Consider the following 13,748-nt stretch of genomic DNA (forward strand, 5'->3'; position numbering starts at 1 on the left):
GATTTGATGGTTCCGTTGGTCACAGTTTATGTAATGGTTAATAACCAATTTTTAGTCACTTAGTTGGTTTACAGAATGGACTTAATGTATTAACATAATGACCAATTTGGTCCACTTTAAATAATGTTTGTATCAGATTTGTTAGGAATGAGAGAGGAGCTTTGAACACTTGTTAAAAGTTTATATTTGTTAAGACGATCATAGTCTACTTATAAACACATAAAATGGTACACTGTAACTTGGTTGGTACAACATTATTTGGTTAAGAAAAAGGTGACCAACTGATGGTCAATCCAGGACGTTCCTATGAACTTGGTTCCCTTAATGATTTCGTATACAGTGGACCTTCAGACATATGGACGCCAGATATACGGATGCTTCAGTATCCGGACCACTTTTTATTAGAACAGAATTTTTAAATGTAATTTTGGCTTGTTTAACTGGTAATTCAGATATCCGGACGCTTCACATTTCTGGACAAACTGACTAGTAACCAAAGTGTCCGGATAAATGAGGCTCCACTGTATATAGACTTGGTACCATGCACATACCACTGTCTTATAATTGAAGTATAAGGAGTCGCTCCCCAAAGTGACTCAGGTCACTTTATTCTTAACAGGATAGGTTGAGTGCTCCGAGTCGCTCCCTAACAGCCAACTAAAGTCAGAACCAACAAGAGGCCCAGGGGCCACAGCGCTCACCTGAGCACATCAGGCTTGAATTTAACCCCCCAGGCATTCATCATTTGAGCAAACTAGAATCTACACTAGCTGAGGATGATTCCATATAAACATCACTAGTCATAGCTTTGAAGTACTTGAAAAGAAGATTTTAAAAGATTTCCCTATATATCCCTATGTAAAATTTGGGTGGGCCATTTTGGCCCCACCCTAGCTCCGGGGGTCATGATTTGAACAAATTTGAATCTACACTACCTGAGGATGATTCCACATGAGTTTCATCTTTCCTGGCCCAGTGGTTATTGAGAAGAAGATTTTTAAAGATTTTTCCTATATATTCCTATGTAAAACTTGGGTCGGCCATTTTGGCCCCACCCTAGCCCCGGGGGTCATGATTTGAACAAACTTGAATCTACACTACCTGAGGATGATTCCACATGAGTTTCATCTTTCCTGGCCCAGTGGTTCTGGAGAAGAAGATTTTTAAAGACTTTTCCTATATATTCCTATGTAAAACTTGGGTCAGCCATTTTGGCCCCACCCTAGCCCAGGGGGTCATGATTTGAACAAACCTGAATCTACATTACCTGAGGATGATTCCACATGAGTTTCATCTTTCCTGGCCCAGTGGTTCTTGAGAAGAAGATATTTAAAGATTTTTCCTATATATTCCTATGTAAAAACTTGGGTCGGCCATTTTGGCCCCACCCTAGCCCCGGGGGTCATGATTTTAACAAACTTGAATCTACACTACCTGAGGATGATTCCACATGAGTTCCATCTTTCCTGGCCCAGTGGTTCTTAAGAAGAAGATTTTTTTAAAATGCCATTAATTTTTCTCTAATTCATAATTATCTCCCCTTGGAAAAGGGCGTGGCCCTTCATTTGAACAAACTTGAATCCCCTTCACCCAAGGATACTTTGTGCCAAGTTTGATTGAAATTGGCCCAGCGGTTCTTGAGAAGAAGTCAAAAATGTGAAAAGTTTACAGACAGACGGACAGCTAGACAGACGGACAGACAGACAGACGGACGCCGGACAAAACGTGATCAGAAAAGCTCACTTGAGCCTTCGGCTCAGGTGAGCTAAAAACAGGTGGTTTATATAGACAAAAGTTGTTATTGATGACATGAGACAATCTGATACCTATTACATACCTATTACATCACAATCAATACCATCAATAAAGTTAGCTGGTTTTAACCATCAAAATTACCTACTAAATTAATGATGTTGTACCCATATAAAAAAAATTACAAAATACACCACTTTGTCATTAAATTATACAAGTTAAATTAATAAAGTCAAATTAAATCAATGATTTCATTTCTTTCCTTAATTGTTTATTGACAAATATATATGTAGTTTATACACATCGGGTTCAATGTCAAATATTCCGAACTTGTAGACAAGAATTGGTTAACCCGAATTTTACAGGTACACTTCGTGAAACGTAACAATATATACAACTGAAATTCATCACAGCTCAATGCTGCCAAGAACACCTGTATCGAGCAACACAGAGCGAGTTATTCTTGTCCTCAGAGAAAGTGTGCACTTCGATATCTAAAACATTGATATCTCGCATACCATGGACATGATGGATATGTTGAAGTGATTTGGAAGTCTCAACCACTTATTCTGAGATTATTTTAACTTGGAAATCTCGAATATACAGATATCTTGAATTTTTTTTCTTGGTCTCGCTGGGTTCAAGATAAAGAATTTTGACTGTATTTACTGTAGAAATCAGCAACAACCTATAATTACTTCCCAGTGTCATTGTTACTTAACTCTATCAATTATATGGTTAGACTTAATAGCAACATAATACTTTTATAAATTTTGTTTCTCCTTAATAATGCATTAAACTTGAAATCAAAATTAATTAATCAACAAGAGGCCCATGGGCCTTATAGGTCACCTGAGCATCATGCAACAACTTTCTAAAGATTGAATTTGGTTTATGCCATAAAATTCACAATTTTGGAAGAGGCTATCTTCCCAATCATAAATGTATACATAGTTAGTTTGATACCCAGGAGCAAAGAAGATTTTCACAGATTTAATGTATTTTCTCTATATATAATCAATTAAGGCCCGCCTTAACACCATAACCCCTGACCCAGGGGCCATGAAATTCACAATTTTGGAAGAGGCATTCTTCTCCATCACAACTGCATACTTAGTTAGTTTGTTTAAAACCCAGGAGCAGAGAAGATTTTCAAGGAATTAATGTATTTTCATTACATATAATCAATAGAGCCCCGCCCTAACACTAGAACCCCTGACCCTGGGGCCATGAATTTCACAATTTTGGTAGAGGACTCAATAGTCATTACATTAATGCTTACAGTTTGACTGCTTGATGTCCAACAGTAAAGAAGAAGTTTTTAAGGATTGCATTAAATTTCGTGGTTTTGGCCCCTCCCTCAGGCCCCAGGGGGGCATGAAATTCACAATTTTTGTTCCCCTTCACCCATAGATGCTTTATGCCAAATTTGGTGGAAATTGGTTGAGTGGTTGCAGAGAAGAAGCTAAAAATGTTCAAAAGTTTACCATGTTTAAGACCGACTGACGACGAACGACGTACACGGACGACGAAGGATGAAAAAAGATAGCAATAGGTCACCTGAGTGACTCAGGTGACCTAAAAATTGGTTCAGCAGTTCCAGAGAAGCTAAACATGTTCAGGAACAGATGACACACTTCTCAAAATAAATGATGTAAAAAGACCTTACCATACGCTTCCCATATGACAACGCACCCATTCAACTTCATATGCACAAGCACGAGTCCTTAAATGTTAAAAAAAAAATTTTTATTAGAATAAATAGAAATACTTTTGGTGGCAAAATTTCTGTCTAAAGCATTACCATTCAGGTGTGGATCCATGATTTTGTATTATTTATAAGAGGGTACCAAATAGGTTCCCCATGGTCCAAAGACAGTGCCCAATGGGGGAGGAGGCTGGGGTCGGGGGTGATTGCAAATAACCACTTACACATGTCAGCATAACTTTGCCTGTGGGATATTACTGTATCATTATACTATATTGAGGATACTATGATCTCCCACATGGCGAGTAAAAATTTATTCGACTTTCCCAGAACCTTTTGGTTTCACTATTAAATGCACTTGTTCACTGTTTTCTTCCTATAAAACATTTTCAAGACCCAAAATCGCATAGAAAAAATGCTTTCTTGAAAGCATGGAAATTCATTTTTGTATCAACAGTAGCAGATTTTAGTCAATATCCTATTAAAGTTCACACTCTGTATTATTCACAGCTTGCTGAAATCAAAATGTTGAAATTGTTTTCCGATTTTTTGTTGCTACCTTGGTATAAAATATTTCATGTTAAGCCAAATAAAAATACCTTTGTTTCCCTTTACGCGACTGACCAAACCAAATCGTGTCGACTGAAAAGTAATTTCTTGATAAGATTATTCTGATATCTTTTTTAAGTTTATCAATCATTATGAAATATATTTCATCAAAATGCTTTTTATTAGAATAGCCGATTTTGTTCTGTGATTTTAAAGTGTTTGTTGGAAAGAAAATGACGCCCATAACATGGTCCTAGAGAGTTGATTTGTGTTGTAAAACACAGCGATATCAGCCTTTTGCCTTTAGCTTAAATAAAATTTATCAGGGTCAAATAAGAGTTACAATCTGTCTTTTAAAATTAAGATACATACATGTACGTACATGTGGTAAGCATCATAAGGGCTTCAACCGTTATGCAGATTATCCAACGTTTCCAACTTTCGTTGATGCCCATGCATACTCTACTAACTAGACAGTGATTCCTTAAATATCAATTTTATCATAGTTCTGATTTCATTAACCTTAAATTTTGCTTTTAACTGGCATTTGTATGAAATTGTGTTTAGCAATTATTCCAATTTCTTTTGCATTATTCTTATTATAAAACTTATTTTAAGTCTTTTAAGTCAGATAAATAAAATAATTTTCCTACCTACTGACCAAACTTGAAATTTAAAGGTCGGGTTAGGGGAAACAAGATATTTTTAGTAGTGGCCTTATGAACTTTGAAAGTCAGTCAAGTACATACCCTTTTTTTTTGATAAAATAATGCTTTCTGTAATTTTATGATAGAAACATTTACAGTGAAATATCAGTATCTTGAAGTTGAGGGGACCTGGACACGATTTCGAGATATTCGGGGGTTCGAGATATCCGAAGTTATCTTCAAAAGTCAAATCTATAATTTTCCCTTTTTTTTTAATATATATCTTCATTCATAACACTAACTAAACATCTTTATGGTAAAGACTCAAGCATATTCACAATGAATATTGAGAAAAACAATGTTGTTGTTTTCTTTATCATGTATATTGTAAAACAATTTAATATACATGCCTTATTGCATATGTACAGCGATTTTACATTTTGCAGGCCATGCGTACGTGGTCAAACAGAATGTATCATTAGCGTTATAGTTTAAGAACCTTCTCCGTAAGAAAAGAAAAAGATGAATTTTTAAAATACACTATTGATGAAATTTAGTGCAAAATATTATTTAGAGCACTAAAAAAAATAATCAGAATTTAAACTGTTTACTTGAATATCATTAATAGCTTACATGTATTACATTACGAAGTACTACTTATACGAGGGTTGTCCCAAAAAGTCGTAGACAGGGAAAACAGTTTAGCTTCTCTTTGCTAATAATTTAATTTCTTTCCTTGTCATAGCAAAAAGTAACATTTTATGATCATGCATTTCAAGTTTCATGATGATATCACAACTAATGAGAAAATTATGTAAAAATAAGAAAGAATATAAGTATACACCGGCGCACGAAAGCAAACGTAAACAACGTCTCTTATAACGTCATGATCTCTATCTGCTTTACTCACGTCCATTAACATTAAATATTTCCTTTTAAAGTGATAGTCCACTCTTCACTAAGGGACTCATTTAAATTCACTACTGTCTGTTTGTTTTATTGTTTTATGTATTTTTTAAAGCAAATTCAAATTTCAGTCGAATTTTAGTCGAAAGATTGCCTTATATTGTAGGCAGGAGAGAATACACATTGTTTAACGTCGTATGCGTCCAGATTGTTCCCAATTGTCTGCATTTAACAAATAGTACTCTACTTCTTATATGCTGTAACTATTTTCGGTAGAGAGAAAAACTCTCATTGAATATTGTTCCAAAAAAAAACAACTTTTTTTCTATTAAAATCTGGTGTGTAATGTCACTTCTTTATTCTTTTCCCGTCTATGATGTAAATAAAGCATATTCAACACAATTTATTACATCTCCATGCTCCGGTTACGCGTTTGACGACATCATTTTCATCAAACTCAATTCCAATGATACTATGAAAATCATATGACACCAATCGTTTGTTTTGAAAGCTATTCATATGAAATTTGGATATATTATTAAGATTTTGATTCCGATTTCAGTGATGTAAATTTTAGTTCAATGTATTACACAGTACTAAAGAAATAAAAGGAAATGTAATATTAATATGCAAAAATTATTCTGAATTTTGTTCGTGCGCCGACAGGCCTTATCGGCCTTCATATAAATCGTCCTAAAATTGTCAATATGAACATGATGAAAGATATATATTTAAAAATTCACAATATTAAAGAACATTGAATATATTATGTCTATGCAAAATTTGGTTAGTATTGGTTGCGTATTAAAACAATTATAAACATTGTCTACGACTTTTTGGGACAACCATCGTATAATAGTACACTATATACTATACTATAACACTATTGTTATTATGCTGACTGTTGTAATTATTTATGCGGCAATCCATTTGACTTTTTCCTGAAAATATAGGTACTAACACAGTCTTCACAAAAACTCACTGGTCCAAAGACCGAGGCCAGTGAATTTTGATGTCGGGTCAGTGAAAATCAAAATTCAAGAAGTCTGATGGGCTTGTTGATTTTAAAAATCATACACAGTCAATATATATTTTAACTGACTTACTTGCTTAAATTTCATTAATATATAAAATGAGAACAAACACTTGTTGTTGAATCGTATTTTTATAACCTGGATGTATTACGTAACAACAGGAACTAGCTAGTAACTATTAACTAGTACGTAAAATGTGTGAATTTCCAACGAACAACTTACCAAAACACAACAAAGGATGAAAAATGGCGGCATTTCAAAAGTTGAAGTGCGTAAAAGTATAATTAATTTACAGTTATACAAATGTATTTATTTTATTTTTTCATTAAGGGGCCAGTCAGTGATCACTCTGGATTTTAATGTTGATCAACATTAAAATCCATGGGCCATCCGCCGGGGGTATGGGGGCCGCGTTAGGCCCCCATTGGGGTCCAGGGGCAATGCCCCGGTAGGGGGTCCAGTTTGATTTGAAAATTGATTTTCCATGCTATTTTGTGATGAATTTCAAGTCAATTTGATGGGTCTTTGAGGGTTTTTAAATGCCATTTCTGACACAACCAATTTCAGTTTTTTAAAATAAAATGAATAATATTATAAATATAAAATTTTAAATTTCATCTCAGTACTGAAAAATGTCATATTGGAGAATTGTTTTAGACTTCATACAACAGAGTATAAATATAACTGATAAACAGAATACCTAAGTTAATTCCTTGCCCCTTTGATTTTATCGATTTAGTTCTCGAAAGTTGTTGAAGAGCTAAACTATAAAGGATGCAAACTTACATGCACATTTCGCTACTGAATAGACCTGGGGCAGTTGCAGATTAAATTTGGTTCAAATGGTAGGGACTGGTTTTGTATGCAAAGAACTCGGAGCAAAATATGCAAAAAACTGAAATGAGGAAATTTTTATTTGTTTGCAAAACATATTAGTCCCATCTGATCAAATTCCAACCACTGGTGCAAAGTTAGCCACTTGGACTGGAAATGACGAACATCATTGCCGTTGACATCAGGAGTCAACGTCTTTGACTGTTCTTCTTAATCAGAGACCTCTGCCGAGTCTGGGATTGAAAAAGTTTCTGTCGTTTTATTTGTAAAACAAATGAAAGCTTTCGTTGTTTTGGGTCAGTTGCCCCAATTCCGATATTCGCTTTGGAGGCATTTCGGGCAAGTGTCTGGATACACAATGAGTAACTTGTACTTGTTTTGTTTCGAAATAAATAATCAAAGTTTTAAGAAATATTAGAACATATTACATACTGGAGTATCACTTTAATATGTTTATTATTTAAATCATTACATATAATTTTAATAAATATAATTGACTCGATATTCGGTAAAAAAAATTTCTAGTAGCCTAATCTAAACGAAGGAAATATTCCATGTACAATTCCGATTTTAGTCTTGATCAACCAGCACTCTGCTGGTGTAAAGAACATACGCAACTACAAATAGTCTGATTTAACGAAGTAACAGTATGCTCAGATACGTCATGAATAAAATCGGTCAGCTTGAAAACGGTCCTAAAATGCACCAAGATAAGAGTTTCGACCCACAGTTTTGCATCTTATAGCGCCATACATGTACCTGTAAGACATGCGCCAGACTGACCCCTTTCTAATTTTTTTGTGCGCCATTTACAAATATTGAGCACCAATGGTGCAAAGGCGCAGCCCAAAGCGATCCCTGCCAGTAAAAATTTTGGTGGGCCAGTACATTTTGAAAGTTCACTGGTCCAACTGGCCAGTTAGTTTGAAAAGTTTTCGTGAAGACTGCTAACACAGCGCACTTGCAAGAACTCATTCATGCTAAATCTTTATGCTAAAATTGGTTGCATGCTTAGTTATTTTGGTTACTAGTATTTCTCTTAAATAAGTCGGGATTTTCTGTCCATCTTTATTTTCTGTTTTGTTAGTAAGACTTATTTGTTTGCAGACGTCGATTCTCATTGATAATTTTCTTTTACATCCTTCAATCAAGCTTCATATAAAAAAGCGTTTTAATGACCCTATGAAATCAGTTCATCTAACGATCTGTATGTAATTAGTTTGAAACTTTGTTGCATACATTAACCCTTTCTCTTCCGGCGTATTTTACGTGATTTTGGAGGCCTTTTGACATGGCATTATTAAATTATGTATAACTTTTTTATCCAAGGGGAAAGCTAGGCATAATGCATACCATTTTGTAGGAAATTTCTTACAGATGATATTTTATGACTGTTTAGATACTCAACCACTGACCTTATTAGTAAAAATTGAGGTCAAAGGTCAATTAAGTGCAAAATTTTATGGGATTTTTTGATACTTTTTCATCTTTAAGCTAAATATTAAGTATGATGCATGTTGAAATAGGAAATTTGGGATCTACCCACAAAAGAGCATTATACTGTACTACATGAAACACATAAACTTTTTTTTCAATTCTGCATATAACTACTTAAAAGGGGTTGCTAAGCAACTCAGAATTCTTTAATTTTCGGGCAGAAATTTTCATTTTTTACTCATCCTAGACACATTTATGCATCCCAGCACATATAAAAGTTAGATGTGAGGTCATAAAATTACAAGGGACATACAACAGATAAATTGTCTTAAAGTTTGACCTCATTAGAACTATTTTTAGGAGGTCAAAGGTCAAATAAGTGCAAAAGTTTCATCAATTTTTTTCAACACTTTTCAATATTCTTGCCATAATTTTACACAATGGATGCTGAAATGGAAAATTCTGAATATACTCTCAAGAAAGGATTAGAACTGCAATAACCATGCATCATTTTAGTTCAAATATCTGTTTTATGACCTATAAGTGGTTGCTAAGCAACATCATTTTAAAGTTTTTGGCTATATACATGTTTGTTATTTCACATTCTGGACACATTCTAGACACTTTTTGTATATTTTATGATATTGTTTGTAAGATATATATGGGCCATAAAGATGAAAGAACATTTTTGTATTAAAAATTGACCTTGACACTCTTGTTCTTCAGGGGGTCAAGGTCATATCAGTACAGAATTCTGCTTTAAACTGTAAGTAAATATCAATTTTGAAATGCTTCAAACATGGATAAATCACCTAATAGCTGACGTTATAAAACATGGTGAATGACAAAATTTGCAAGCTAAGAATTCTGGTCTGCTTCTTACAAACCCCTAGCAAAACATGTATACAATCTTTTTGTTGAATAAGAAATCCATTCTCTTGATGCCATTAGAAATAATCTTTATTTTCATGAGTTTAATCTAACAAGAAAAAGAAACTAAATGATTTCATTACAAGATTTTTCTGGTATAACAGAGTTTAAGGGGTACAATAAAGACTTGACATTATCTTGGAGAGAAATAATAATAATAGATAGCATTGGCAATATTTGACCCAAAAATGTTTAGTCAATAAGTTGAAAATTGACGCTTATATCCAATTCTACCACGGTTATTGAAAAACTTCAAAGGAGCCGCCGGACATTATTCTCCAATAGACCACGTATAACCGGACATTATTCTCCAATAGACCACGAACGTCATCAAAAAATTATCAGATCAGAAACACGTATCAAATCTGGACAATTCAAATGCAAGTTTGGCTGTAGAATGAAATACTTGATTAGACCGCATCGATGTGTCGTCTTTTGCAGTATAAACACTGTAAATTGCATCAAGTTGCTGATGAATGTCGGTTTTTATAGCTGAGCGGGGCTATTCCACGGACCTCCCTACACATTAAACAACGTGATTTTAGCAGTAAAACAAGAACATGATTTTGTTTTTGTATATTCATTTTAACTGATCAATACATATTACGAACAAATTTGTAATTAAACAAGACTGTTTTTAATGCAAGGAAAGCTCAGATATCTGCATTCCATAAATAGGTAAGTCAACAAATTTTCTCTTTGGTGTTGAACAGAACAGCGTAATCGAGACATGGTGACCTAATTCGTTTCTCTATAGAGGAAACAATCGGCCGAATTAATCGTCCGTGGTAGAATAGAAATAAAGTCCTTGTTGTTGTGAATGTTGCAGAATAACCTCCGAGGTCGAGAAATGTTGTTTGAAATATAAAAGCCTCGGCTAACGCCTCGGCTTTTATATTCAAACAACATTTCTCGACCTCGGAGGTTATTCTGCAACATTCACGAAAACGCGGACTTTATTTCTTAAATATACAAATCCAGAAATATTGCAAGATGAATTCCAAATCAGACTGAAATCTTCAACAAAATGTTGAAGAGCACTTTTACTTTGTGTCCACCATTCTTTTATCAACTGTCATTTCTCTGTAAGACTGGAGGAAGTTCTTTGACTTGTCCAAGAGATTATTATTTGCTGTCAAGTACAAGTGATCAGCTTCTATCCTGTAAAAGATTTAAATATTTTGAAACAGATACATGTCATTGTGTATATGAATTTACATTTATAAATAAAATTAAGAGTGCTAAAACTACTACATTTATTTGATTTTCCTTTTAAAATTAAAATTGTATTATGTGATTCAAGTAGTTAAATGATAATGCTAAGTCAATGTATCAGGACTGTTAATTTAACAACCTTGTAGTAAACCATCATGGTAAAATTACTGAACTAAAACAAATAGCATATTTGGCAATCTAACTAAAGCCAGACCTCTGTTTATGCTATTGCAACATATAAATAAACCTGGCAGTGGATGGAAGATCTAATTTTAATTATGCTACGAAAGCCATGAAGGGACACATCAATTTTTCAAAAAAGTAAAAAATGAGATCTCGAATTAGACAATCCAATCCCATGGATAACTAATTTGAAATCGTTCCCTTCGATTTATAATTCGAGATCTCAAATTACACAACCCGATCTTACTGATTACTAAGTTTCCCTCTTAATTCATAATTTGAGATCTCGAATTACATAACGATCATTTTTTTTCACAGATTAATAATACGAGAACTCGATTTGTTACAACGTCAGTCTTATGATTTTGGCAATCTGTGCTCTTGAATTTCATTACATATATGTACAGATAAATCCAACCATTTTAATCAATTATTGTGTTCTGTTTATTTTGTTTCAGCAACCGGTTGTTACCAACCTCTTTCATTACTAATTCATCATATATTTATTTTAGAAATATATTACACAGGACCCATATTCACTTTTACTATTGCGGACTTTTAATTATTCTAAAATACACGTAACACAAAAACCTAAAAGATTTTTTTGTTGTACAAATATCAGTATAAGCATATGAATTTGAAAATATTCATGTATTTTTCTCATTTTGGACCGTTATATGTAATAAAAGGTAGGATGTAAAATACTACATGTACAATATTCTATTCTTTAAACATGTATTACCATATCTGATGTGTACGGATAAATAATTTTAATGAAACATGTGAAATCATGGGAAGGGTTTACATTCGGAGGGAACGAATCGTTAAAACTAGGAGAATGAATTATACAATCTGAGATAGCGTATTGTGTAATTTGAGGGAACAAATTGATAATCTGTGAGAATGAATTGGCAATCTGTTATAACAGAATGTCAATCCGAGAGACCGGATTGCATAAATCATGAACTTGGTTTACTTTTATTATTTTTCAAAAAATGTTTGTCCCTATATGGCTTTCATAGATTGCATACCTGCATGGCTGCCAAGGTTGTAAAAAGAAAGGAGACAATTGACTGCAAATGTTACTTCAGGGCAAAATTCCTGGGGCAAGACTGTTCGTGAGAATGGGATTGCTGATAAACCATACAATGAGTTTGACCACCCATGTATATGATGTACGATGATTGGAAAAGTCTAAAAAATTGAGAAAATGGAAATTCTAACCACATACTTTATGCAGATTGGAAATATAACATAAGTCTATAAAAACAGCTTGTTCCATATCTCGGCATTCATTCAAATAGATATTACATGTTTAAATAATGTGTTTGTTTGAATAATCAAGCATCACGAGTACACTGTATTATGTGTTTCAAACACTTATTTTTCAAAATATAAATCAAATGTTTATAAACTTGTATGAATGCAATATCATGAGAATGACACAAATGAAATTTGACTTTATTTTTTGAAATTTTAGAATATACAGAAATTTTCAACACCAAAACAAAAATTTACCTTTTCATTGGTGTCCTTACATATTAATTGGCCTTCGTAGTTCATGGTGGGCTTAGCAAGTGGGTATTCACAGATGAAAGCATTGTTGCATATGTTGCCTGCAGGCTGCACCCTAAAAATTCAAAGTGAAAGTCGTACATGTATGTACACACTGGTACACACATACTGAAAACAACTATCCATTATTATTGCAACTTTGATTTTACTTTGAACTTACGAGTGATTGTCAAAAACATCAAAGTTCAAAAGCAACACAACATTGGTTGAACAATACGATATACGCACACTGAAATATGAAGGAAGATCTATAGTGTATTTTCTTTTGAACGTGAACTAATGCGTTTTATTTTTTAAACTTAAACTATTCAGTCAATGTACACGTATTCTCACCTGCTAATACCAAAGGCATGTCCTTATTATTTGATTCATTGATGTGATGATCTTCGTCGTGAAATAATCATGAAAAATGACGTTCGGATTTCGGATCACCATCATGTTTACACCACAGCGGAAACACGTGGTTATTTCAATTCGTATCAACTCATACAGTAATGAGTCGTATTTATTTATGAAATGCGAGTTTTTGTATTGTGAACTTTCGAGCCAATATAAATCTAACTAAATTGCAAATTAAGTATACAGTATAATAAGATACAACAATATTAAAAATCTGATTTTTTTTTTATTAAAGATCGACGATTAGCAGATTAGGGAATCAACATTGTACGTAACGTTATATCACTACATGAAATATATATACATCATTACATGTAGATAAATAAATTAACATTTCTTGTTCACAAAAGGCAGAACAATAGTATTTATTTGTTTTTTGAAATCATTTTTTTGTATTATGAATTTATTTAAGTAAAAAATATATATAAATGGTCAAAAAAGTCTTATAAAAGAATTTGTTGTTTCGAGTTAGACGCAACAATATCGACCTTGACGTTACATGTAATATTGACTGATTTTTCCATAAAAACTAGACGAAGGTCACAAATTCAAATTATCGTAATTAAGAAAATACTGAGC

General features: G+C 33.3%; 1 long non-coding RNA gene across 1 annotated transcript; it reads right to left on the reverse strand.

Annotated features, from left to right (window-relative positions):
- Positions 1-9,915: 9,915 nt before the first annotated feature.
- On the reverse strand, positions 9,916-13,184 carry LOC134242983 (uncharacterized). The gene is made up of 5 exons (XR_009986952.1): positions 13,104-13,184; positions 12,714-12,825; positions 12,227-12,389; positions 10,771-10,958; positions 9,916-10,014 (listed from the first exon to the last, which is right to left on the reverse strand). It is a non-coding gene; the product is annotated as an uncharacterized LOC134242983 (long non-coding RNA).
- Positions 13,185-13,748: the final 564 nt, after the last annotated feature.

This window comes from Saccostrea cucullata, unplaced genomic scaffold, assembly GCF_032062105.1.
Source record: "Saccostrea cucullata isolate Sc308-1 unplaced genomic scaffold, CSIRO_AGI_Scuc_v1 ctg3315, whole genome shotgun sequence".
NCBI classification, from domain to species: domain Eukaryota; kingdom Metazoa; phylum Mollusca; class Bivalvia; order Ostreida; family Ostreidae; genus Saccostrea; species Saccostrea cuccullata.